Genomic DNA, 27,043 nt, shown 5'->3' on the forward strand with positions numbered 1-27,043 from the left:
CTGACGTTTCGCCAGCTCAAGTGGCTGGCATTGTCAAAGCTTCACCCTCCATTGCCGGTACTGAACTGGAGCTGAGCTCGCGGCTGCAGACTATATGTACCTGGCGTGCCAACGTCCGAGGGCTTCTCCGCGGTCATTTCTGATGCGGTTCTTCTCTTGCTACCTGCAATGGTCGTTCGCTGCAGTATGGGAAGCCAGGATCCATTTACCTTAAGGCTTTCCTCTTTCTTGTTGAAACTGTTCGTGTGGTTTTGTATTTGTACAGCTTCTTGGAACAAGCGGGTGTGATAGTGCTTCTCTGCAGCTAGAACTTCCATGTTGGCAAATTTTATTACATGGCCGGTCCCACTCAGTGCATGCTCTGTCACGGTCGATTTCTCCACCTGCCCCAACCTGCAATGTCACCACCTTTCATAACAGAGCAAGATTCTAGTATAGTGGTAGGTCTGAAAGACTTCATGTCTCTTCCTTACGCCTGTCATTGTCTTAGCACTACGTTCAAAAATAGTAGGAGATTTTAGGATTGCATACAGAACTAACTTGTGTAGAGACAATAAACTCATGTAAAGCACTAGTGGAGTATTTCAAGAGAGGTGGACTTTCAGGATCACTCAAAACAAGAGGTTGAAGTCCTCTGGAACACTTTGCTAGATATGCTGGTTTCAGTACATGATACTCTGATCAAGGTTAAGTAGTTGCACCCACGAAAAGAGTTGAGTAAACTTCAGAATATAGATGAGCAAGCCATAAATGGGCTTATCATGTTCCTCAGGCTATTCAAAGAAGTTATAATAATCTAGAATGAGAGAACTATCCAGCCCTTCATTTGGTTTCTCTGGAGGTGTACACTTCTGGATGATCACGTGAGTCATGATGATACAGATAGTGATGCCATGGCAATACTTACAATAAATTAAGATACAGAAGTTACTTGAATAGTAGGAATGGTAAGATTGAACTGCACTTGCTCCACAGGATCATAACATTTTGGGCCCCCATATCATGACCTTTTGATTCTGAGCACTGAAGACAGTTTTCAAAGAGGTTGGTACTAGTGTGTAAACATTTCAGGTGAGTAAATAACTATTTATGCTATTATTCTATGATCTTGAAACATGATTATGAGTGAATGTGGCTGCAAATTATGATTCAGTTCTTTCTAGATACTTGTGATTCACCTGAAAGTACATCAGGGTGCATTCATTGAAATTCCAGAGGTGTGCGAGAAGTCTGGACCATGAGGACAAACACCACAAAGTATTGTTGTGTCCTTCCATCTCTGCTACCAAAAAGATCGCAGAGACAGAAATTTATATTCTTGCATGGTGGAAAGAAAATGAAAAGCCAGTGCCTTCTCTGACACGTGTAGCTAAGAGCACAAGTCGTCTGGACACTAATGTTTCAGATGATATTTAATTGGTTCTTAGTAACAGTGATCTGTTGAATACTTTTGACTTAGGTTAATTCATGCTGATACTACTCAGAAATTAAAATAATAAAATTATATAATGTTGTGTAAATTGAATGATCATTTTGAATGATCTAGAAATGCCTAGATGACAGACCACCATCTTTCAGGAATTTCTTAAAGTTCTGATGACAAACGACAAAGAGCTGCTGTATTACTCGTAAGCATTGTTAAATGACGCCAGGTTGGTTTCAAAAAACACAACTGGAAACAGACATTTTGCAGTATCTATGTTTGTGCAAATTAACAGAGATAAGTAATGAGACCGATTTTTTATCTACCAAAGTTTTTGTTTCGCAAACTAGTTTATGTGATTTATCCAACCCAGTGACACAGTTCTATTGATCCATGGCCTGACTGCGATGATCTCATGTCCGCTGCAATCATAATTGGTGATTCTACAACTAAAATGACACAATTCCAGAGTCTTTACTGGTCTGAAACAGTATGATATTGTGTACACAAACAGAATTGTTGAGGCCCTCCATGTCTTACAATAGCACCTCTACATTGAATGTAAATGGAGGATCCAGCCTGAAACCAGGAGCATTTACTTATACAAATGAAATGTTGCAATTCCAGAGACCTTACTGGTCTCATATAGGTATGATTTTATGTATATAGACTGAAGTGGGGGCCATAAAACTGAAAGAGCCTAGGCCATGGCTTGCAGATGAAAAAGAGCAATCTATTGTGAGGGCTTTAATCCCTTATGTCAGCAACATATCTATGAAAATTGGCAGATTACTCCATAAAAAAGCATCAGGTGTGTATTTCATGCACCACCTTATTGGGGTCAGTTAAGGACAATCAAGAACTCAAAAAAGCAGGAGCTACTGTACCCCACTTCACCGCAAGAAAATGTCCATAGGTCAGACCATCTGTACGATACAGGAAAAAAGTGTCACACATATGAGGAATAATCAAGTCAGCTGCGGTGGAGTACTACCTCTTCAGTGAACATAGTATGACGTACAGCAGCACCAATTTTTTAAAACAAACCAACACATTCTCACAGTCTGAGATTGTGTTTTAAAACTACAGATACACGAAAAGCTGAGCTGACAAGTAAGGGCAGCAGTTTCCAACTAAGTAAAGCTGGGGGTCCAGCCCTGAGCATGCTCAAACTACAGTCTATGGGTATATCCACACAAGCCATGCTAATTGAAGAGCTTAATCCACACCAAGTGGATGTATCTCTTCCAGATTAGCTCCCCCCTCTGCCTCCCTCCTGCAGTATCAGAGGCTAGAATAGACCAGTGAGAACTCCTGCCTGTTGTAAGAAATTACTTAAAGAGTCCTATACCTAGTCGAACTTCCACTTTAAGAAATCAGCAGAAAAAAATCTTGGCATTTGTTTTAAGTAATGTAGGGAAATCTGGGTGTCTGGACAGGGATTTGAAAAAACGTCAATAATGCCAGCCCAGTGTGCTTAGCCCTGCTCGATAACTTGGCTATTATCAGGACAATAAGTCTTTGCTCACATCACAACCTCTCAGTCAACCTTTTTGGCTTAGTTACTGATGATCCCCTTTTAGGGTTTGACCTCCACTTTTCTAAATTTCACAGAAGTGCAGGCTGTTGGGGAAGGATATTGCAGTGGACTTATGTTGACACCTGAAATCCAATGCGGTGGTCAGTCCGTTGTGGGAGGGTCATCATGTATCCTCACAGTTTGACCTTCTGAGAATACAGAGATCACACTGCTGATGCCTGCCCTGTAACCTCCCTGTGTACACCAAGGAGTAGGTGCCTGGCTGACCCAGGTCTCAGGGCACTGCCTATTGAGCTAGATAGCCTTTGCTGTGGTGGGTGGTCCCCAAGGGGAGTGCCTCCATCAGGGCAAACAGTCAACAATGAATTGGATTAGACTTATCCACACTGATAGCCATTGCCTCATGGCCATCTCAGCAGATAGGAAATAAGATTTCAGTGCACTTTGGCAAAACAATGGGATGAGAGTCAGCTAAAAAGAAAAGGAGGTAGACAGTATGCTTATCTTGGTATGCTCTAGAATCGAAGGAGAGTATTTTGCAACAATGAAGTTACTGTTTTTTGTTGAAAATATTAAATATAGGCTGGAGAAGGTGCTGCAATAGCAAAAATATGAACTGGATGTATGTTGATCAAAATTTTGAATACTAACCAATCACAAGGTCTTCAAGCCTATAACAATCCTAGGGATATACCAGTTACCATCTCTCTTTAAACACTTGAAGTACAGCACATTAACCTTATTTGGCACAAATTCCACTTTGTTAATCACATTCAGAGAAGACAAAAGGAAGATGGACACTGGAGCTTTTTTGCTAGCCTTCAATGAAAATGTTTTCCCTGAGAAAGGTAGGTCATAGTTTATGGGTGTGATGTCAAACACTATTTCCCATCACCTATGAGATGCTTTATGTGCCTGCATTTTGGAAAAATATCCTCCCAACTGTATGAATGAACCAACTTGTGGGTGTGTTGAATGATAATGCACAAGGTCAGGCCTTATGAATAGTGCGCTATGTGCGTAAAGTGCTCAGAATGCTATCCCCCTTGTTCACTGATATGTTCAGTTTTTAAGAAGAAGAAGAAAATATAGGAGTATAAAACATTTGCCTGCCTGTCATATCAAGATGCCAAGAAAAAGTATGAATGACTCTACCCAGTTAATGTGATGTCACTGTGCAAAAATCTGCATCTAGCATGAAGATGACTTGAACAACAGCTCCCGTCCCCAACTGCATTTTTCAGTCAGAGGTGAGGGCATCAGCTTCCTCAGATCCACAGTAGTGGTGGCAACAACCCCACCGCTACAGCAGAAGACACTTTGTTCTCCTCTGGCATCACCAGTGAAGAGGACACCTGCCAAGATGCCTACCTTCCAGGATGAAACATACTAGCAATGCAACACCTACCAGTGGCTGAGAGGGCCATAGAAAAGGCCAGTCACCTTCCATCCCAAAGGTCAAGACAGAAAACTTCTTGCAGAAACTGAAAGCTCCCTGGAAAAAAAAAGATAAATTCAAAAATGAAACCAGATTCTGCTGTTCCAGTTAGTCAAGTCGTGAACTCCAATGTAGAACCACATTCAGATGGAGCACAACTCAACAGCAAAGTAACTCATTCTCCCCTTAATCCCTTTCCTGTAAGCAGCCATCTGTCATCAGATGGCTGCTTACTTTGCAGTCGGTATGGCAATTGAAACACGATTCTCAGAAACCCAATTTCTCTCTGTTAGAAATAACAAATTACTTAAAAAATTGCATTAATGTCAACAGGTGTCTGGAAGAATCTACAGGCTCTTATGTCCAGAGACTTTCAATGATTTGATGTTATTAAACATTGCATTAAAAGCTGTGGCAGTCCATGTCCACCTGTCAGTTAAGAAAACAGTTTGTAATGTTTATCTATCCCCAGACAGGTACACACCGTATCATGAGCTGGTGGAACTAACATCATGTAATTTTGTAAACTCAGAGCTGTGCATTCTGACCCCCAGTTTATGTAGGTAACCACTTAGTTGAAGTTATTTAAAATTTTAAATTTTAGGTCTTTTATTTGACGATAAGTTAAAGTAGTTACCACACATGTCAGCTAAAACTGCATGAGGAAACTTAATACTCTCAGATGTTTCAGCAAAACCTATTGGTGAACAGACCACACAGTTATTCTATGATTCTACAAAGCTTTGACCTTATCATGCCCAGACTATTAATGTGTTGCTCGTCAGCGCCATCAGTACTGAGCTTGCTAAACTCTGTCCATCACAGTGATGAGCAGTTGGCAACTGGAGCCTTCCTACCAGCTCCATAGCCTCCTGATGGATTCTAGTATCCCACCAGAAAGTCAGATACCAGCAACTCTTGGTGAACTGTGCAACAACACACTGTCACCTGCTGACCCATCTACATTACTCAACTACATTTCACAACCAACAGTGTAAACTGTTTATGGAGTGCCTAGAAGTAGGTAGACCAGCTGGGATACAATTTGAGCCTCTGTGCAAGGCTCTCATTCTCCTCTTATCTGTGTGCATAGAGTTCACTCTCAGCAAGGGACTGATGACTGTCACAGTCTGGTCCCTTGAATCCCCCAAACCAACCAACAAACTCTCAGCACCTCACAAGTTCTGTACTCAGTCCAGTGTGTTGAATCCCACCTAGTCTTTGAATATCGAGTGTCTAGGAAACCTGCCTTCTCAGATCGCTAGACAATATTCAAACAAATTGTATTAATGAGTTTTATTACAAAAAGTAAATGATAATGCTTAACTTTGAGAATTACATAGATGTGTCACATGCAAAGGGTGAAATCCGAAATAAACAAGGTTCTTCAGTATAAAAATTCTAATACAAGTGAAGTAACACAGCCAACGCTCCTATTCAGGTTGCTAGTGTTGAAGCTTCTCTTTGACGAAGGGTGGTTGGATGTTTCGGGGAAGGAGACCAGACAGCGAGGTCATCGGTCTCATCGGATTAGGGAAGGACGGGGAAGGAAGCCGGCCGTGCCCTTTGAAAGGAACCATCCCGGCATTTGCCTGGAGCGATTTAGGGAAATCACGGAAAACCTAAATCAGGATGGCCGGACGCGGGATTGAACCGTCGTCCTCCCGAATGCGAGTCCAGTGTCTAACCACTGCGCCACCTCGCTCGGTGGCTTCTCTTTGACTGGGCTGTGGTCAGTCAGGCATGGCACTTATGTTCTCTTCACATAGGGGCCACTGCTGTTATGTTGTTATCCTGATGAGGGGTCAGTAAGTGTGCAATTGGCTGACATCTGCTCACAGCCCCCTCTGCTCTGTTGTTCCCAATTGGCATTTCAGCACTTGACTATATGCCATAACATTCCCCCCACCCCCACCCTCCGAGCAATTGACTGTCATTGCTTAGGGAGCATGACAACGGGAGGGGAGGCAGGAGCAGGGGCACTGTAGTGGACTGGAATCTGTGGCTGCAGGGGACGTCAGGTTTCCAGTTGTACCCCGCCATCTGGTTTTCGCTTTGGTGGAAATGTGCCCAGAAAGGTATGCATCCAAGTCCTGAGGCCCATAAGGCATTGGCTGCTGTGGCATGGGCGGGTGCAGCTCCATCGGTAGGACGAGAGGAGGCGAAGGCTCCGTCTCCATGGGGTCATCTTGCGGTGTCGTGATGACATCCTCTGGCGGCTGCTTTGTTCGCACTGTCCTCGGGATCTGTGAATCTGGGGGAAGAGATACAAAAGGACCACTGTGTACATGACAGTGGTGAATCTGAGTGTGATGTCGGCACTGCAGTCCGTCTGGTCCTGAAATGAGATACATGCATGCACCAAGTTGATGAATGATCTCACCTCGCGCCCACTGACTGCTGCCATAAAAAACTCTGAAAAGCACAATAACATGTGGCACAAAGTGATACTTGTGGCCTTCCTTTGGCGCCAGATGCTGAGGAGGTGGAGCAGGTAGAGCAGTGTCTGATGGCACCAGCTGTGAAGCAATTCCGCTGGTGATGGTCCATCTTATGGATATGAACAATAGGTGGCGAGAAACAGTTGCAGTGCTTGATTCCTGGTGTGTGCAGTGCAAAGTTTGGCCGTCTGCTGCTTGAAGGTTCTGACAAAATGTTCCGCTTTGTTGTTTGACTGTGGATGGGATGGTGCATTAGTTAAATGTTGTATACCTTTGCGTTCACAGAATGTTGCAAATTCATTTGACATGAACTGAAGGCCGTTGTCAAACACTTAGACTTCAGGCAAACCTTCTAGGCAAAAAATAGAGGACAACGCCTGGATTGTGCTGCGTGGCATTGTCAAGTTCATTGGCACAGCAAAAGGAAACTTGCTATAAGAGTCTACCACAATCAACCAATGAGTGTTCCAAAAAGGTCCCGCAAAGTCTAAACATGCGCATGTTGCCATGGCGATTGTGACTTAGGCCAAGCAGAGAATTTTTGTGGTGGAGTGGACTGATTTTCTGCACTTGTGGGACACTGTCACGTCATCTCTTCTATTGAGTGTCCATACCCTGCCAAGTACAGTGTTGACATGCTACCTGTTTTGTACAAACAATTCCACACTGTCCTTGGTGAAGTAACTGCAACACTTCTTTTTGCAAAGCTTTAGGGATCAACACACATGACTGGCCACTGTCATTTTGAACAAGAATCACACCTTGCTGTATAGAGAGGTTATGCCAATATGCAAGGTATCAGCACACTACATAGTTTATTGCGCTATGCAATGAGTGAGGCCAAGATGTTAAAATGTAAGCAAAATGTTCAAACCTGAGTCAGCTTCTGTGGCCCGTACAATTTTCCTATAGTTCAGAGGAAAGGATTGAAACAATTCAGAATCCTTGGCATCGATGTGACAAGATGCAGCAGAAGCATTAAAGTCTGTATCAAGGTCAATCAGAAGACATGAAAATGCGTCTGCATTACCGCGTTGAGCTTTCAGATGATACAAAATCTCGTACTGGTATTGAGACAACAGAGCCCATCATTGCAATTTTTGGGCAGTTCGTATATGAACCAGCTTCATTGGATGAAACAAAGACTGCACTGGATTGTGATCCATTACTAAGTAGAATTTTCTGCGATACACATAGTGGTGGAATTTGGTGACGCCATATACAATAGCCAATGCCTCTTTCTCTATTTGTGAATAGTTACATTGAGCTTGGAACAACACTTTTGATGCGAAAGCAATACACCTGTCTTTATCACCAAATCTGTGTGAAAACACTGCACCAATTCCTTAAGAAGAAGCGTCAACTTGCAACACAACTGGTGTGTTAGGATCAAAGTGAACCAAGCATCGATCACTGAGCAATGCGTCTTTAAGTTTTTGAAAAGCTTCTTGGCACTCATCTGTCCAAACAAAGGGGATGTTGCTGCGATGCAATGGAGCTGCAGTTTGTGTAGTATTTGGCACAAACTGATTATAATAGTTCATTTTCCTAAGACTGATTGCAATTCTGTGACATTCTGAGGAACTGGCAGATCTCATATGGCTAACAAATGTGACTGAAGAGGATGTACACCTTGGCTGTTTATGACATGACCAAGATACTGCAACTCAGGTTTAAAAAAATCACACTTGTCCAGTCTACTCTTTAGTGCTGCATCAGATAACATGCAAAATAAAGCATGCATATTTGCAATGTGTTCTTCAGGTGTATTACCTGCTATGACAATATTGTCCAAATAATTTGAACAGTTTGGTATTTGAGCAGTCAGCTGTTCCAAATACCGTTGGAAAATGGCGGGTGGGGAAGCACTGCCAAAAGGCAAATGCAAATATTTAAACAAGCCCAAATGAGTGTTTACCACACATATGCATACTTTTTGAGATTCTTCATCTAGTGGTATTTGAAGATATGCTTCTGCAAAAGTAGCCACCGTCCTGGCTGGCGATGGATAAGAATCACTCACAGTTTGCAGATAGACTGTAGACTTAAAGTCAACACAGAGACAAAAGTGACCTGAGGGTTTGGGGAGCAGAACCAGTGGACTTTCCCACTGACTAGCTCGTGTGGGTGCAATAGTTCCGCTATCTTGCAATTCTTTAAGTTCAACAGTGACTTTGTCCCGTAATGCAATGGGGACAGTCCTGGCCTGGCAAAATTTTGGCTGAGCATGTCTTTCATAGTAATATGTGCAACAAAATTGCTAGCCTTGCCAAAACCTTCAGAAAAGAGTTCAGGAATTCTTTCAGTAAGCTAACTACACTGTCTTTAGAATTGAATGCAGTCACTGAAAGCACATTGTCGTGAATTTGAAAGCCAAACAAAACAAGGCCAAATATGTTATCACAATCACATGATTGTAGCACAGTAAAAGTCACAGTTCGCATATGTGAGTGATACGTAGCAGCAAAATACATTTTCAGAGAATGGGAATGTCTCGTCTATTACAAGCCGTCAAGTGCATACTAGTTTTAGACAGGGGTGGGGAGCACAACAGTTCATGTGTGTTACGATTCAGCAAGCAGCAGAGGCACCCATGTCCAGCAGAAATTTCACATGTTTTCCACTAATATACAAATGAACAAAAAGTTTTTTGGACTGGCATAGCATGGAAGAAATTGTTCGCTTGCTAGTTTTGCTAATGCCTGCAGCAGGTTTTGAATACACTGCATTTATTACATGGGCCTTGTGACTATATTTTTGTGAGTAGACAGAATTCTTAAGTTTGCAATCATACAGATTGTACATGACCTTTCTTGCCACAAGTGTAATACTGTGCTTGTCTGGATGGTCAGTCTCGGCGTCTGTGCTGTGAATGGCACCGAGAACATGACTTAGTTCCGTTCGCCTTTCTAGAGAGCTGTTTACATGGCATGGAGTACTGTTCAAATGGCATGGTGTACACATGCTCTCACTGCCTAGTGGGCCAGTCGTAAGCAAGGGGTGACTCAACCCAACAAATTGGTGGATGCTCAAATTTATCAGTCGACATGGCACCTGAATCATACTGATCAAGAATTTGCACTACATTCTGAAATGGTGGATCTGACTGCTTCAAAATCCGTTCTCTATGTCTGACATCAGTTACACCATACACGATCACACAACATAAAATCTGAATATAAAGCACCACAAACACATATGAACTTGCATTTCCTCAGCATACCTTGCAAATCTATTACCCACTCGCGATAAGTTTGTTCTGACCATTTCTTGCAATGAAAGAATTGATACCTAGCTGTCACTACATTCACTTGTTGGTCATAATAGTTAGTTAGCGAATCTACATCCCGATCCCTAGGGAAGATCTTTCGGAGTGGCATTAGAGAAGAATTTCTGAATGGGGTGAAACACTGCACTTCCTACCGTTGACAAACAGTAATGTAGTCTCACAGTACCTGGTACATTATGAGCAATTACGTGGGCTTCAAACTGTTGCAACCAGTTGAGCCACTACTCGTCTTTTTCGTTAACCTGGCAAAATGGCAGTATGGCACTCAGAGCTAGAGTTGTATTTTAGACTGTGTTGGTGGTTTGAGTTGTCAGGAGATGCTGTACCATGTTTAGCAGTGAGACAATTTGCTGGGTCTGAAACCGAAACATTGGTGTTAGCTGGATTCCATTTATCACTTGCAGCTGAGGCTCCTGAGCAGGTGGTGGGAGAGATGCGTTGACATATCGGAAGAGAAAAATGCAATAAATGGATAAGGCAAGCAATTGTACACAAGCAAAGAAAATTTCTGCACACCCAACTGAAAACACTGAATTGAAAAAACACTATATGAGACATTGCTAAAACATGTAAACACACTCCTGCAAAGAAAAGTCAAAGTAGAATTAAGGTGCTAGCAAAACAGAAAAACACATGAAAACCTGTGGCAGCCAGGCACAGGGTTGCCGCTATGGGATGCTTTGACCTTGTCGCCAAATGTTAAACCTGCCTAGTCATTGAATATGGGCTGTCTAGGAAATCTGCTTTCTTGGATTGCTAGACAACATTCAAACAAATCATACTGATGAGTTTTATTATTATATGTAAATGAGAATACTTAACTTTGAGAATTACATAGATGTATCACAAGCAAAGGGTGACATCTGAAATAAACAAGCTTCTTCAGTATAACCATTCTAATACAAGTGAAGTAATACAGTTGACACTTCTATTGAGTCACTAGTCTTGAAACTTCTCTTTGACAGGGCTGCGGCCAGTCGGGCATGGCGCATATGTTCTCTTCACATAGGGGCTGTCGCGTTGTCATCCTGGAGAGGGGTCAGTCAGCGTGCAATTGGCTGACGTCTGCTCACAGCCCTCTCTTCTCTATTGTTCCCAACTGATGTGCAGGTGTTTGACTTTATGCTGTAACACAGTGATTTTGATGGATTTTTTTCCATGGTACTAAGGAAAATGCAGACACCACCATTAACAGGTGCCTATTCCATTCAGTGCTCCATGCCTACCACAGTCAAAATGGAACAGAAGTCAATTACAGAATTTGTTGAAATAGGCAAAGGGGCACAAAAATCCTTCTCTGCCAAGTGCACACAGTGTATCCAGTGCAGAGCTGATAGTCATATCTCAGGCTTTCTAACACCGCAAAGCTCTCACAACAAGGAACTACTTCTTCAGTAATGACTCCGTGAGCTGCTTACAAGGAATAAAGGTATATCAGTGCTGCCACAGAAATGTTTTGTATAATATTCTTCTCGTGTTTGCGGCCAGATCATAATGTCATCTTGACACAATATTTCAGCAGTCCAACTGCTCACAGCCCTCTCTGCTCTACCGTTCCCAACTGACGTGCCAGTGTTTGACTTTATGCTGTAACACAGTGATTTTGATGGATTTTTTCCATGGTACTAAGGAAAATGCAGACACCACCATTAAGAGATGCCTATCCTATTCAGTTCTCCATACCTACTTCTCTCCAAGCCTCTCAGAAAGACGCAGTCATACTGTGCCAGCTACATATTGGCTATTTAAGACTTACCCATGAGTTCCTTGTAAGTCAAGAGATGAGAGTGCTGGTACATGATCAGTTCCGGCGAGATCGTGTACCAGCACTCTCACCTGAAGATGGTGGCCAGTTGGACCACTGAAATATTGTGTCAAGATGATGTTATGATCCGGGTGCACACCCGAGAAGAATATTATCAATTATTACGCTGGGAAAGCCTTCGTAGTCAAATGTTTGAATGCTAACATCCAAGACCTATTGGTTGACCTCCACAACTCTGGACCCACAATAACATTCATCTGGACTCCAAGCCTCATGAGCATATGGGGAAATGAACTCACTGACTAATTACCTAAAGAAGCAACCACATGAGAAAAACTTGAAGTCAGAGTACTAGGCACAGACCTGTGATTGCAACTGAGACATCAGATTTTGACAGCTCAGGATATGGAATGGCACCAAGCTGAGGACAATAAAGGGGGCCTGCAAGGCATGGGATACTTCTCTCCAAGCCTCTCAGAAAGATGCAGTCATACTGTGCCAGCTACATATTGGCTATTTCAGACTTATTCATGAGTTCCTTGTAAGTCAAGAGAATTCATCCCAAAGCTGCTTGGTCGTCCTCTTGTGTTAGACCATATTCTCACAGTGTGAACCCTGTCATCTCATCTCACGTTAACCATGAAGCTGTCTGCCTCCCTACTCCAGGCACTTGTGGACAATGAGCTAGCATCTAAAAGTGTCACATCTTTCCTGAGGGGAAGCAGAATTAATGCACCTCGGTGTTCAGTGTTAGCACCTCTTGTCATGACGTGCACCTTGAGTGGCCTCCAACTGCTGTCTTGTCTTGCACTGTTGCGTATTTTTAAATTTTTATATACACATTTTATTTATCTAACTGATGAAGATAATATCCTCTCTAGTCCATACAAGTCTTCATTTTCTCACCCCACTGTAGCTGTATTACATTGGGTGATCCTTCTTGGTGTAGGCTTCAGTGGTGTTGGTGAGGAACACGTGAGAAGGGTGTGCTTCATATCACAGATATGTGCCGCAGGGAGCCTCCAACTGCAACCTTTTCTCATTCTGCACTGGCATCCATTCCTCATGGATGGCTGCAATGTCTAACTGCCTGATTTGTATCCACTTTTAACAATCTGACTTAAGTTACTGTCACAAAGTCGCAACGCCAATGACAAGGTCAAAGAGCCTGTAGCTGACTAACCTTTTCTTGTCGAGGGAATGAAGGGATGATAGCCAGGATGTTTAGTCCCTATGAACCTATAATCATCATCATCATCATCATCATCAGTGGTGTCTTGACTCCTGACACCCATGATGGTGGCATAGAGACTGAGGACCAAAATTTGTGTCCTGACAGTGCACCTCCCCTCCACCTCTCGAGTGGAGACATCCATAGGTACCATGAACCTGAGCTCAACAGCAGGAGGAAGAGGCTAAATAAGACAGTATACAACAGAAGACAAATCAGTCATCAGGACCACCTGATGGTGGTAGAAAGTCAGGTTGCTCAAATATCACACCAGTTTGCCAATGGTACTATTGGAGGTGATATGCTTTCCTTCAGCCTTTGAAATTACATTCCTAGACAGAAACAGGCTATGGCCGATGAATTAAATTTTGTGAGTGGATGTGTTTGTCTGGAAAAGAAAGATCTAGGGGTCCTCCCCTTGAAAGGTAAAGAGAAAAGCCCTCAAAAACTGCTATTTTAAGCTGTTTTGATACATAAAAATATCAAAGGAGGACAAAATTATGCCTCATTTTAGACAACAAAGTTTTAAATTTCTTGACGTGCATATCATTCAGCCCTTTTCTGAGTACCTTCATTTATATAATGGTCAACACAGAACACAGAAACTCCTAACCACATTAAAAGTGAATAAACTGAAATGAGAATAAAATACTTTTTAAAATTGTAGTTTTTAAATTTTGGTTAGTTCATAAATACATATATAATTATATTTTTAAAATAATATTTGCAAAGTCTTGAGTAGGTACTCAATTATTTTAAATTTTTGTTTTCAATACAATTGATGATAATACTCATTTGGAAAGAAACATAGTAAGAATAAAAAATGTAGTAGGAATAAAAATGCAATATCTGTATTAAGTATTTTAGTTAAACAACACATTTGAGACTAATTCCTTCAAAGAAGTTCAATGTACACAGGGAAAATGGTATTACATGGTTAGAGTAACTCAAAGCTCACATGAAGGTACATAAAACTGTACTTTTGAATGTGTATTGTATTTTGATTAAAAAAAAAAGGTCATGGTCATGTTCCATATTTTTTATTTTACATCTTGAGTCATACAGTATATGTTTGGCATGCACCGTACATATTAGCCTCAGATTTGCACTTTTTTCAATTTTTTATATAAAATTGTGAACAATAATCTAAATGTGTAAATGCTAATTACTCTTATCTTTTCACATTACAGAAAAACAACTGGCATTAAATAATTTGTACTTCAGAAAATATGTTTTCTGTTCTTCTGCCCTTCTCGGTATACTTATCTATAACTTGTTCTTTGTTAACTATGATGTCTCTATGGACATACATCTACATCTGCATCTACATCTACATTTATACTCCACAAGCCACACAACGGTGTGTGGCGGAGGGCAGTTTACGTGCCACTGTCATTACCTCCCTTTTCTGTTCCAGTCGCATATGGTTCGCGGGAAGAATGACTGTCTGAAAGCCTCCGTGCACGCTCGAATCTCTCTAATTTTACATTTGTGGTCTCCTCGGGAGGTATAAGTAGGGGGAAGCAATATATTCGATACCTTATCCAGAAACGCACCCTCTCAAAACCTGACGAGCAAGCTACACCGCGATGCAGAGCACCTCTCTTGCAGAGTCTGCCACTTGAGTTTGCTAAACATCACCGTAACACTATCACGGTTACCAAATAACCCTGTGACGAAATGTGCCGCTCTTCTTTGGATCTTCTCTATCTCTTCCATCAACCCGGTCTGATACGGATCCCACACTGATGAGCAATACTCAAGCATAGGTCGAACGAGTGTTTTGTAAGCCACCTCCTTTGTTGATGGACTACATTTTCTAAGGACTCTCCCAATGAATCTCAATCTGGTACCCGCCTTACCAACAATTAATTTTGTATGATCATTCCACTTCAAATCGTTCCGCATGCATACTCCCAGATATTTTACAGAAGTAACTGCTACCAGTGTTTGTTCTGCTATCATGTAATCATACAATAAAGGATCCTTCTTTCTATGTATTTGCAATACATTACATTTGTCTATGTTAAGGGTCAGTTGCCACTCCCTGCACCAAGTGCCTATCCGTTGCAGATCTTCCTGCATTTTGCTACAATTTTCTAATGCTGCAACTTCTCTGTATACTACAGCATCATCCGCGAAAAGCCGCATGGGACTTCCGACACTATCTACTAGGTCATTTATATATATTGTGAAAAGCAATGGTCCCATAACACTCCCCTGTGGCACGCCAGAGGTTACTTTAACGTCTATAGACGTCTCTCCATTGATAACAACATGCTGTGTTCTGTTTGCTAAAAATTCATCAATCCAGCCACACTGCTGGTCTGATATTCCGTAGGCTCTTACTTTGTTTATCGGGCGACAGCGCGGAACTGTATCGAACACCTTCCAGAAGTCAAGGAAAATAGCATCTACCTGGGAGCCTGTATCTAATATTTTCTGGGTCTCATGAACAAATAAAGCGAGTAGGGTCTCACACGATCGCTGTTTCCAGAATCCATGTTGATTCCTACAGAGTAGATTCTGGGTTTCCAAAAACGACATGATACTCGAGCAAAATATGTGTTCTAAAATTCTACAACAGATCGATGTCAGAGATATAGGTCTATAGTTTTACGCATCTGCTCGATGACCCTTCTTGAAGACTGGGACTACCTGTGCTCTTTTCCAATCATTTGGAAACTTCCGCTCCTCTAGAGACTTGTGGTACACGGCTTTTAGAAGGAGGGCAATTTCTTTTGCCTACTCTGTGTAGAATCGAATTGGTATCCGGTCAGGTCCAGTGGACTTTCCTCTGTTGAGTGATTCCAGTTGCTTTTCTATTCCTAGGACACTTATTTTGATGTCAGCCATTTTTTCGTTTGTGCGAGGATTTAGAGAAGGAACTGCAGTGCGGTCTTCCTCTGTGAAACAGCTTTGGAAAAAGGTGTTTAGTATTTCGGTTTTACGCGTGTCATCCTCTGTTTCAATGCCATCATCATCCCGGAGTGTCTGGATATGCTGTTTCGAGTCACTTACTGATTTAACGTAAGACCAGAACTTCCTAGGATTTTCTGTCAAGTTGGTACATAGAATTTTACTTTCGAATTCACTGAACGCTTCACACATAGCCCTCCTTACGCTAACTTTGACATCGTTTAGCTTCTGTTTGTCTGAGAGGTTTTGGCTGCGTTTAAACCTGCAGTGAAGCTCTCTTTGCTTTTGCAGTAGTTTCCTAACTTTGTTGTTGAACCACGGTGGGTTTTTCCCGTCCCTCACAGTTTTACTGGGCACGTACCTGTGTAAAACGCATTTTACGATTGCCTTGAACTTTTTCCATAAACACTCAACATTGTCAGTGTTGGAACAGAAATTTTCGTTTTGATCTGTTAGGTAGTCTGAAATCTGCCTTCTATTACTCTTGCTAAACAGATAAACCTTCCTCCCTTTTTTTATATTCCTATTAACTTCCATATTCAGAGATGCTGCAACGGCCTTATGATCACTGATTCCCTGTTCTGCACTTACAGAGTCGAAAAGTTCGGGTCTGTTTGTTATCAGTAGGTCCAAGATGTTATCTCCACAAGTCGGTTCTCTGTTTAATTGCTCGAGGTAATTTTCGGATAGTGCACTCAGTATAATGTCACTCGATGCTCTGTCCCTACCACCCGTCCTAAACATCTGAGTGTCCCAGTCTATGTCTGGTAAATTGAAATCTCCACCTAAGACTATAACATGCTGAGAAAATTTATGTGAAATGTATTCCAAATTTTTTCTCAGTTGTTCTGCCACTAATGCTGCTGAGTCGGGAGGTTGGTAAAAAGAGCCAATAATTAACCTAGCTCGGTTGTTGAGTGTAACCTCCACCCATAATAATTCACAGGAACTATCCACTTCTACTTCACTACAGGATAAACTACTACTAACAGCGACAAACATGCCACCACCGGTCGCATGCAATCTATCCTTTCTAAACACCGCCTGTGCCTTTGTAAAAATTTCGGCAGAATTTATCTCTGGCTTCAGCCAGCTTTCTGTACCTATAACAATTTCAGCTTCGGTGCTTTCTATCAGCGCTTGAAGTTCCGGTACTTTACCAATGCAGCTTCGACAGTTTACAGTTACAATACCGATTGGTGCTTGGTCCCCGCATGTCCTGACTTTGCCCCGCACCCTTTGAGGCTGTTGCCCTTTCTGTACTTGCCCGAGGCCATCTAACCTAAAAACCGCCCAGTCCACGCCACGCAACCCCTGCTACCCGTGTAGCCACTTGCTGCGTGTAGTGGACTCCTGACCTATCCAGCGGAACCCGAAACCCCACCACCCTACGGCGCAAGTCGAGGAATCTGCAGCCCACACGGTCTCAGAACCATCTCAGTCTCTGATTCAGACCCTCCACTCGGCTCTGTACCAAAGGTCCGCAGTCAGTCCTGTCGACGATGCTGCAGATGGTGAGCTCTGCTTTCATCCCGCTAGCGAGACTGGCAGTCTTCACCAAATCAGATAGCCGCCGGAAGCCAGAGAGGATGTTCTCCGAACCATAGTGACACACATCATTGGTGCCAACATGAGCGACCACCTGCAGATGGGTGCACCCTGTACCCTTCATGGCATCCCGAAGGACCCTTTCCACATCTGGAATGACAACAAAGCAAGTAATGTTAAGTGGTTTTGCCCCCAAGTCTTAATGTGTTTCATTGTCAATAAAGATCTGTCTGCTGTTGCAGTTGACACAGGAAGAGAACAAAGGTTCAACATTTTGCAGTTGACACAAGAAGAGAACAAATGTTCAACATTAAAGATCTAATTGAAGGGAAAATTTCTGAAGTGCAAAACTGGAACAGAAATGCAGTCACTTTCACGCTCCCCAATTACTTTGTAGCCAGAGTTTCTGCATCCTTAATCACTGTTAGGTACGGAGTGCCTCAAGGGTCGGTGCTTGGACCTTTACTGTTTATACTATTGATTAATGACCTACCCTTACAATGTTTTATTGTACATTAGAAACAATGTCTCTAATTTTGTGTTGAGAAGTGATATTCATAGCCATAATGCTAGAAACAGAATATCTGTAGACATGCCATATCATAGATTATCAAAATCGCAGAACTCATACCTAGTTCTTGGACTAAGGATGTTTAATAGACTAAGTGCTGACTTTAAAGAACTGCCTGTAAATATTTTTAAAGCTAAATTATACAAGCTACTAGTGAACAATCCATTTTACACCATTGATGAATTTTTTTAAGATGAAAATACTGTATTCTAACATGTACCTATTTTATGTAAACCAGTTTACATCGATATAGTAGTTTATGTAGAAATATATGCTCTTGACTTTGTTTATTGCTGTAATCAGCTGAATGACAATAAAATTATTATTATTATTTATTATTACTGACTCCATACACCTTATTAAAGATGAGCAGATTTTTTGTAGAACCGTGTTGAGACTGTAGAGACTGAGAAAGTCTTTAGAGAATATGTTTCCTAGACCAGTGTTTACTGTGTCAAGAATAGGGATAAAACATCTTGATGGAGCAGTGTTAGGCCTGTTAGCTTATTGAGATGGGATCCTCGGTATTTGTGGTATTTCTTTTAATGTCTGCCAGTTTTTTGGCTTGACTGTACAGCTTTATTTTCAAAACTGAGAAAGTATCAATCAGGATTTCAGTTTCTTTGCTAACATCAATAGACTCTTTTTGGAAAAACCTACGGAGAAGTAATGTTTGGCTAGACACATCAGCAAGGCACATGAGAGCTGTGATGAAATCTCCATTACTGAGTGCGTGTAAAAGGACCGTAGCTATTACGTGAGAGGTTTTAATTGAAAAATGTGACCATTGCAAAATTTCCACAGGGCATTCCACAATTTTTTCAATATCTTTTTTCCTTAGGAAAGACACTACATACAGATGCCTTTCTACCCAACTCACTTCATACATGGATACTAGCTGGTTCCCTATATGCGTTATGAACACACCATTTTTTTTTGGTGAAGCTGTAAAGAAAAAGAGCAATTAAAAATAGATGAGTTTAAAGAATGAGTAAAACAAGGCACTTGTTCAGCATTATTGCATTCTTTATGCTCCCACAACCTTGGAACTCATGACAGAGCATCCGTCAGTTTGCATACCAATGCATTAACTAAGATCAAGATGAAGACTCCTCCATTACTTTGGTCATTCAGGGATCCTTACTCTCTTCCTCCGCTTTATCTTTGTTACAAATATTGGCATCTTTGTCATCTTCAAAAGACTTATGTTGATCACTGTCCCTTGACCGAGGATGCACTAGAATTGTTTCCCGCAGAGAAGGATAAATGAGGATAAAAAGCTACACTCTATACCTTGTGCCTTTTGAGGATATTATGTTTTCTGCAAAAAAATAACTGTGTATTTAAATTTCCTGTTTAGGATAAAAAATACACCAGGATGTAATTTTATTTTGAATTTTAATTAAAACTGTGGCTAATCTTGTTACTCAAGGCCAACTGTAAAAACTATAATTATGTATATCCAATGAAACAACAACACCATTAATCAAAGTAATATGTGTTAAGAAATGACTGTCCCAAAACGTAGAAGCTATTCCATTTGCAGGTTGACTATCTAGAACGGTTTCCAGGGGCAACAAATATTTGATTTTCAGTAATTTGCATAACGATTGACTGAACTTAAAATGCTGTCATAACCTACTGATGAAGAGGTATAATCTTGTGTGAAAAGTTTAACACAATAAGAAGTATTACAGTCAGGAACTGTGTGTTTGTTTTGAGACAGCATAACTGATGCAGATACCTGGACTTTATTCTTCCAGTACTGGCATTTAAAGAAATCAGGGTTTCTGGTAAAATACTACAGTGAATGTAAAAGAAGACTTGCTCTGTTGTACAGTGACTTGGGCATGATATTCCTAAACGTCACATGTAAATATGGGTGTAGGGATGTCACTGAAGGTAGAAGTAGTCCAATGAAGAATGTCAGTTACACACTTTAACACCTTTTATTTCAGCACTCAATAATAGAACAGAGTGCATTAGCATAACATACAGAATCACACTAATAGACATTCCTACTTCAGTTGCAGCCGTTTCATACTGTCCTTGTTGATCTCTGTCACTGTATTAGTCCTTCTCTTGCCTCCTCTTTTTCTTTTAATACTACAAGCTCCAGCTATGTTGGAGAACTGGTGTTTTACATTGTGGCCAGACCTCATAGTCTTTGGAACCAGTTTCAGTGAGGTGGGACCCCGCTGGTGGCAGCCAGTAAGCGTGAAGTCCTTTGTGTGGCACTGGGGAGCGGCTGGTGATGTAGTGGGTGGTACTAGAGTGGTGTCCTCTGTTGCTTCCATAACCAAGTGTGCAGGCTTCAACCAATCGATGGAAACCATTTTGTCTCATTCACTGTGTCAAATTTTAAGTGCTTGGCCCATGCTGCAGAACCTTGGACAGGCCACTGTATGGTGGCATGAGAGGTGGGCAGCCCAGGTCATCCCACACCCAGACAAGAGGGATGCTGTAGAGGTCCTTGTGTATGAAGCTGATCCTGTGTCCCCATAACTGCGGCACAGAGGGGTGTATTTGGGCCATCATTTCTTGAAGGTATCAAGCAAACTCAGTGTTGGAGGCTGGTGGAGGGAGCTGGAAGGCTTGTCAGTAATTACCTCCACCAGTAGGCATAGTTCTTTTCTGTAAACAAGCTTTGTGAGTGAATGTTGCAGATCCTCCTTAACTATCGATTACAGGCCCAACAAGATGAGCAGTAGTACATCTGACCATGTAGTGTTGCCACACATCAGCACCACCTTAAAGGTACAGTGGAACCTTTCCACCATACTGCTGCTGGCCCAATCGTTACTGGTGGGATGGATGTGGGGGCAGTCACAAAATCGTAGGGTTTCCTGAAGTAAGAATGCCATGAACTGCCAGCCCTTGTTGGTTGTGATGATATGTGGCATGCTGAACCTTGCAGTATAACCCCCTGAGATAGCTTTTGTCACTGTAGTTGTCATGATGTTGGTCACAGGAGTGGCCTCCAACCACGGGGTAAAGAAATCCACTAAAGTTACCACGTAACAGCAGCCATTGTAATATGAAAGAGGCCCGACCCACATGTGCTTGCCCAAATTTGGCTGAAGGTGTTCTGAATGATTTATAGACCAAGGACATGAAAGCAGATTTTGCTCTGCTGACACCTGCCACACTGCTTTACCCATGTGTGGCAATTTCTGTCAACCCCAGGCCACATCACCTTGCTCTTCACAAGGTTTCCAGTAGCCTGCATACAGGGTGCTTGAGGTCATGGAAGGTAACAGTCAGTGACAATGTTCTTGAGGCCACTTACATGTTGGACATCAGTGGTAAAGTGGGAAATAAACTCTGCCTATCTGATTAGTCAGTGTGTACTGTTAGGTTGCCCTTTTTAAATAGTGTGGTGATAGTGGCATTTTCTATAAATATCATGAACTTTCTCTTTCACATGCTCATAAAAGTGTTTTATAGCAGTGTATAGCTCCTAACTTGATGGCATTACAATTTCTTTAATTCTCTGTTAGCAGTAAGGAGAAGAATACCAGCCACTGCCACCCACTGTCAGCGTGCTGTTGGAGGTTAGTGCCCACTGCCATCTGGTTTGAGTCCACTATAACAGCTGGTGGTATGTTTTTATGCAGATGATACAATAGTACGGCTCAAATGGCATATTCTTTTGCTAACTCAAATGCTTCCTAGTTCCTGCCATGAATTTGTTTCTAAAAAATCCCATCAGTGGTGAGAGCAACATTATCACATTAGGTAGGTGGCAGCAGTAGTAGTTGATCGTAGCTAAGAAATGTCTGAATTCTTGAATGTCTTTGATAGTCACTTGCTGGATCACTCTTATTCAGTCTGCTAGCAGCAAGATGCCTGCTTTTGCTATGTGAAACCCTAGGAACCTAACGCTACCCTGATCAGAAACACACTTAGCTATATTCACCGCAACCACTGCTTGCTGAAATCACTCAAAATTAGTTTTAGGTGCTTAGCATGCTGTACCGGTGCATGAGAAGAAATGAGGATATCGTCCATATAACAACATACAGCCTACAGGCCTTGGAGGACTTGGTGGATGAAATTTTGCCACATCTGGGCATCATTGCTTAGTCAGTAAGGCACATACAAGTACTCATATAACCTGAAACGTATCATTACTGCTGTTTTTGACACATCTCTTCAGGCCATAGGGATCTGTGAGTAAAATTGTGTGCAGTCAATTACACTAAACCCTGTCACTTTAGCCAATCCATTATTCATGTAAATTATGTAGGGAATGGGGCACCTTCTGGGATGGTTCTCTCGTTCATTATCTGGCAACCCCACACATTCTCGATGAACCATCCTATTTAGGCTCCACGTCAAGAGGCAAGGTCCATCGTCTGTCTGATTCCATCCCTAAGTTGTCTGTCCATGTATGCTTTGGCTGCAGTCAACTTCTTGGGCACGAGGCGATGGGGTTTTGCCGCCACAGGTTGCTCTGGGATCATTCGGATAAAGTGCTCAGTCTTTGGTCTTCTTTTATGTTTGTCACCTGATGGTGAAGTGAGGCTACAGAACTCATCCAAGATCCATCGAAACTTGTTCTCCTGTGAGGTGCTTGGAAACTGTGTTATTAGCTCCTGTCATGTGGAGGGTAGTGCCCATGAAGTCCGTTTGAAACAGTGTCCTTGGTAAAATGTTGATGTTGGATCCCATGTTCAAAAAAAAACTTCATATGTGATATCTTGTCCTTAATGAGTCTTTTTGATATTATTTGTGAGTGGGTTAAATTAACATGAAAATGTTCCATGGATGAGGCACCACTTTGTGAGTGGAACTGCCAACAAAATCTCAGTTCTTTGAAGCTGAAGGTTTCATGGCTGGTGAGTTGATGATGAAATTGTGGTCCATGTGTACAGGGTGTCCCACTCAAACCTGTCTGATTTCAAAGACCAAGGAAAAAAAACCACAGTAGATATGACAATGAGAAAGGCACCATATTGTAGAGCATGTCAAAGAATTTATTTATTTATCATCAATACACCTCTACATGTGAACCATTTGTAGCAACAAGAATATTGAGTCTATAGTCAATTTCTTGGCAAGTTCCTTGTAACACTTCCTCTGTTATTATTGCAGTCGCATTAGTGATATGATGTCACAGTGTTTGAATGTTGTCCACTTTGGTCGCATACATGATGTCTTTATAAATACAGATTACACGAACAAGCTTTCAATGAGTACTATAAGCTAGAGAACTGTTTTTCTGGAAGTTTACTATCAGTCTATGATGGAGAATACATAAAAGCCATTATTATTTTCACTTTGGATTATTTGTCTGCAGTAACATTGAATTTACAATAAATAATTTACAGGTAACAGAAATAATATTCTTGTTTTTTAATCTTCAAGTAACAAACTTATGAAAAATCATTTTAACAAAACACAGTACTCTCTCACACCTGTTTTTTCTGTTTGTGGATTACTGTTTCACAAATAATGCAACATGGACATTTAAATGAGCCAAAATTATTGGTTTACATGAAATAGCTAAGGTGGTGAACTAGCAACAATAATAAAAAGAGACAAAAACAGAAAATAAACATGAAGTCTATTCCTGTGATTCTTCCACATTTTCTAAATAGTTAGCAGCATGGAGTCCTTGATATAATGTGTGATACCTAGGAGGTATAATACCCTTGTGGCATAAATCTACAAGATCTTCTTTTTTCCTTTACTTATACACATAAGATCATGTACTGGGCACAGAGTATTGTCTTCAGGTCATGAATTGGAAGAATTTTGTAGGCCAGGTCATTTCTTGGTGTGCAAAACTTGAAAGTCACGGTTATCATAAGAATACTTGAAAAACTTCATGTCAGGCTGATCTTTCCTACATTGCATCCAAACAATCTTAAGTCATTTCACAGTTTCTCCATTCTCAGCAGTTCTCCTATTTTGAATTATTTTCTTCTGAAGCTGGTTGAAATCTAACATTTGAGTGTTATCCATTTCTGTCACTCTGTATTTGTTGGAGGTCATTCTTACAATTGTATACCAGCCAATGGGATCAAAAACATCCATATGTTTACTTTTTCTTTCAATGCCCGTATGCACTGAGTCTACTTCGATTTGTGAATGTCCAGGCTCAAAAAAGCATTGGTCGATAGTTGGAATGTCCAGTGTATTCACTGCATGGAAGCACATAGTGCTGATACCCACACGTATCAGAAAACAAGGTTATTGGGTTTCCTTGTGCAAGATTTTTCAAAGAATCCCACAGAAATGAAGCCACCTCTATGGACCCCCTTTTTGCTGTTGTCTCGTCCAACATGTAGCAAACAGTTTTGTTTTCTCCTACACTAAGAACTGTGAGATTGTACAGGGAGAGCCTTCTTTTATAGAATACTGCCTTTGCATTCACTTTAGGGCAGTAAAGCACAGCTTGTAAGTCAAATTCAGCTAGCAAAGATTCACCTTTTCTTTCTTAATGTTCTTAAATTCCCTTGCCATTTCTTTCCTTTTCAAATGCTCTTCCTGTTCCCTTTCAAAATCTTTGTCTTCCTTTTCCTCAGCCAAAAGGTGTGAAAACTTTAAACATTTATCACACATATCTTTTTGTGGCCTGTGGAATTTCAGATTAAATTCCTTTGTGAATATCTCCCTATACAGCCATAATTTCTTGACTGTCGTTCCTTCCTCGTAGAGTTGTTCCTGATATAACTTATGCATTATCTTAATACTCATATCAGCAGTTAAACAATCTGCTGTACATTCTTTCCTCTTGTAATGAGAAGGAAGGGTAGGAAAACTCTTAATGTGTTTCCTTATAGCCTCTTTACTTTCTTCGGGTCTCTTTACACTTGGTTCATGACAGCCTCTTCACTCTTTCTCAATTACATGACATTCATCTGTTTTTAATAGTATTTCTTACAAAGGTTTCAGAAATGTCAAAAGTCTTGAGAAAAAACTGCATACACACTTGAATCTTATCCGATCCTTATATTAGATAGAATTTCTTGGTCCTCTTCCTTCATGAGTTATCCAATTGTGTCCTCACATTTTGTTTCTCTTCTTCTTCCACTAACTTATTTAGATACTGCTTTTGTAGCTCAACTGATCCAAGATCCCAGTAGGCTCTATGGATATTTTGCCTATCCAGCTCAGTAAACTTACTGTTGCATTGTCGTGGACATTTAGAGCAATATTTTGGCTTCACATTTCTTGCAGGAACTTCAGAATTCTTTGTAGAAATATATGCCCTACCATGGTGTCGATGGAGTTTTCTTTGATTTCTTTTCCATTCCTCTTCAACTTCTATCCTTTTTCGTTTTCTTGTTTCGTTACTATTCTCAATACTAGCATTGTCATCTGCAATTACCCCTTCCTGATTGTGATGATATACTTGTGCACTAATTGCATCCTCAGCAGTTTTTGTGACATTCTTTACAAGGGATGTTCCATGTTCACCACTGCTGTCTGTAACAATAACATGACAGGTATCCAGAGGAAAGGAAAAGAAAATTAACTGGAACTGCTATAGTGTCTAGTAATTGTGTGGCTACTCACCATAAACCGTAGTGTTGTCCATTTCATAGGAAGGATCATCTGTATCCGAACCAATGAATATCCTGAGCATCTCCACATCACGTCCTTCCTCAGCTATGCAAAAAATAATCATAATAATGACAACAGCAGTAATAGCAAGTAAAATAATAATAATAATAATGACAACAGCTGTAATAACAATAATAATATTTATTATTATTATAGTACTTACTACCAAAATATATGCACTAAGAAACAGGTTCTAATACTTACAAGATTCCATTAAATTTTGTTCCTTCTACAGGCACAGTTTCACCGTCCTTCTTCCTCTGGACTCCATAGCACTCCTACTTGCTTGTAAACCCATTCAAAACTGAAACAGTATTTATCTTCCTTGCCAGGAAGTCGCATTTCATTGTTGTCACAGAGCAATGGCAACAATGCTTCTAAAGTGAAGTAGCGGGGAAATCAACTTCTAACAGTTCTGTTAGGACCAGAGAAATGTAAGAGCTGTTCCATTTCACAAATTAACACTGTGTCCAGTGGTCTAAAAACGGATCAGCCCTTCCATCTGTCTGATCCTCACTATTTTTTGTGAAATGTAGATACATTGACAACCAAAATGGAAACCACTTAAGATAGAGTTATGCTTCTTTGATTGTAGGTCTTGATTGGTACTAACAACTCAAAAGTGGCAAAAATTATTTATGTCTGTCTGATACTAAATGGGCATATTTATTTGTTATGGATGGTGGAGTACAACATAAGATATTGCAGAAAGGTAGGAAATTAGGCAAATGGTACATGGATAAGCTGAAAGCTGAAAGAACCAAACATTATTGAGAGTTTCAGAGGGAGCATTAGGCAAAATTTGACTGGGTAGTTTTGAGAGACGAGCATATCATCAAATAGGTAAAAAGAGAAGCCATGGTAGAAATCCTTGGATACCATAGGAGATGTAGAACATGACTGATAGAAGAAGAAGATTTAAAAAAAAATGCAGCAAGTGAAACAGATCAAAGGGAATAAAGACATCTAAAAATTGAGGCTGCCAGAAAGTGCAAAATAGCTAAGCAGGAATGGCTAGATAACAAATGCAAGACTGCAGAGGCATGTGTAGCTAGGAGAAAGATCGATCTCACCTATAGTAAGATTAAAGAGGCCTCTGGAGAAAAGAGAAGCAGCTCTATGAATATCAAGAGCTCAGCTGGAAACCCAGTACTAAGCAATTAAGGGAAAACTGAAAAGTGGAAGGAGTGTGTAGAGGGTCTATACAAGGGAGATAAATTTTAAGAGAATATTATAGAAAGGGAAGAGGATGTAAATGAAAATGAGATAGGAAATATGATACTCTGAGAAGAATTTTACAGAG

Source organism: Schistocerca americana, chromosome 4, assembly GCF_021461395.2.
Source record: "Schistocerca americana isolate TAMUIC-IGC-003095 chromosome 4, iqSchAmer2.1, whole genome shotgun sequence".
NCBI lineage: Eukaryota > Metazoa > Arthropoda > Insecta > Orthoptera > Acrididae > Schistocerca > Schistocerca americana.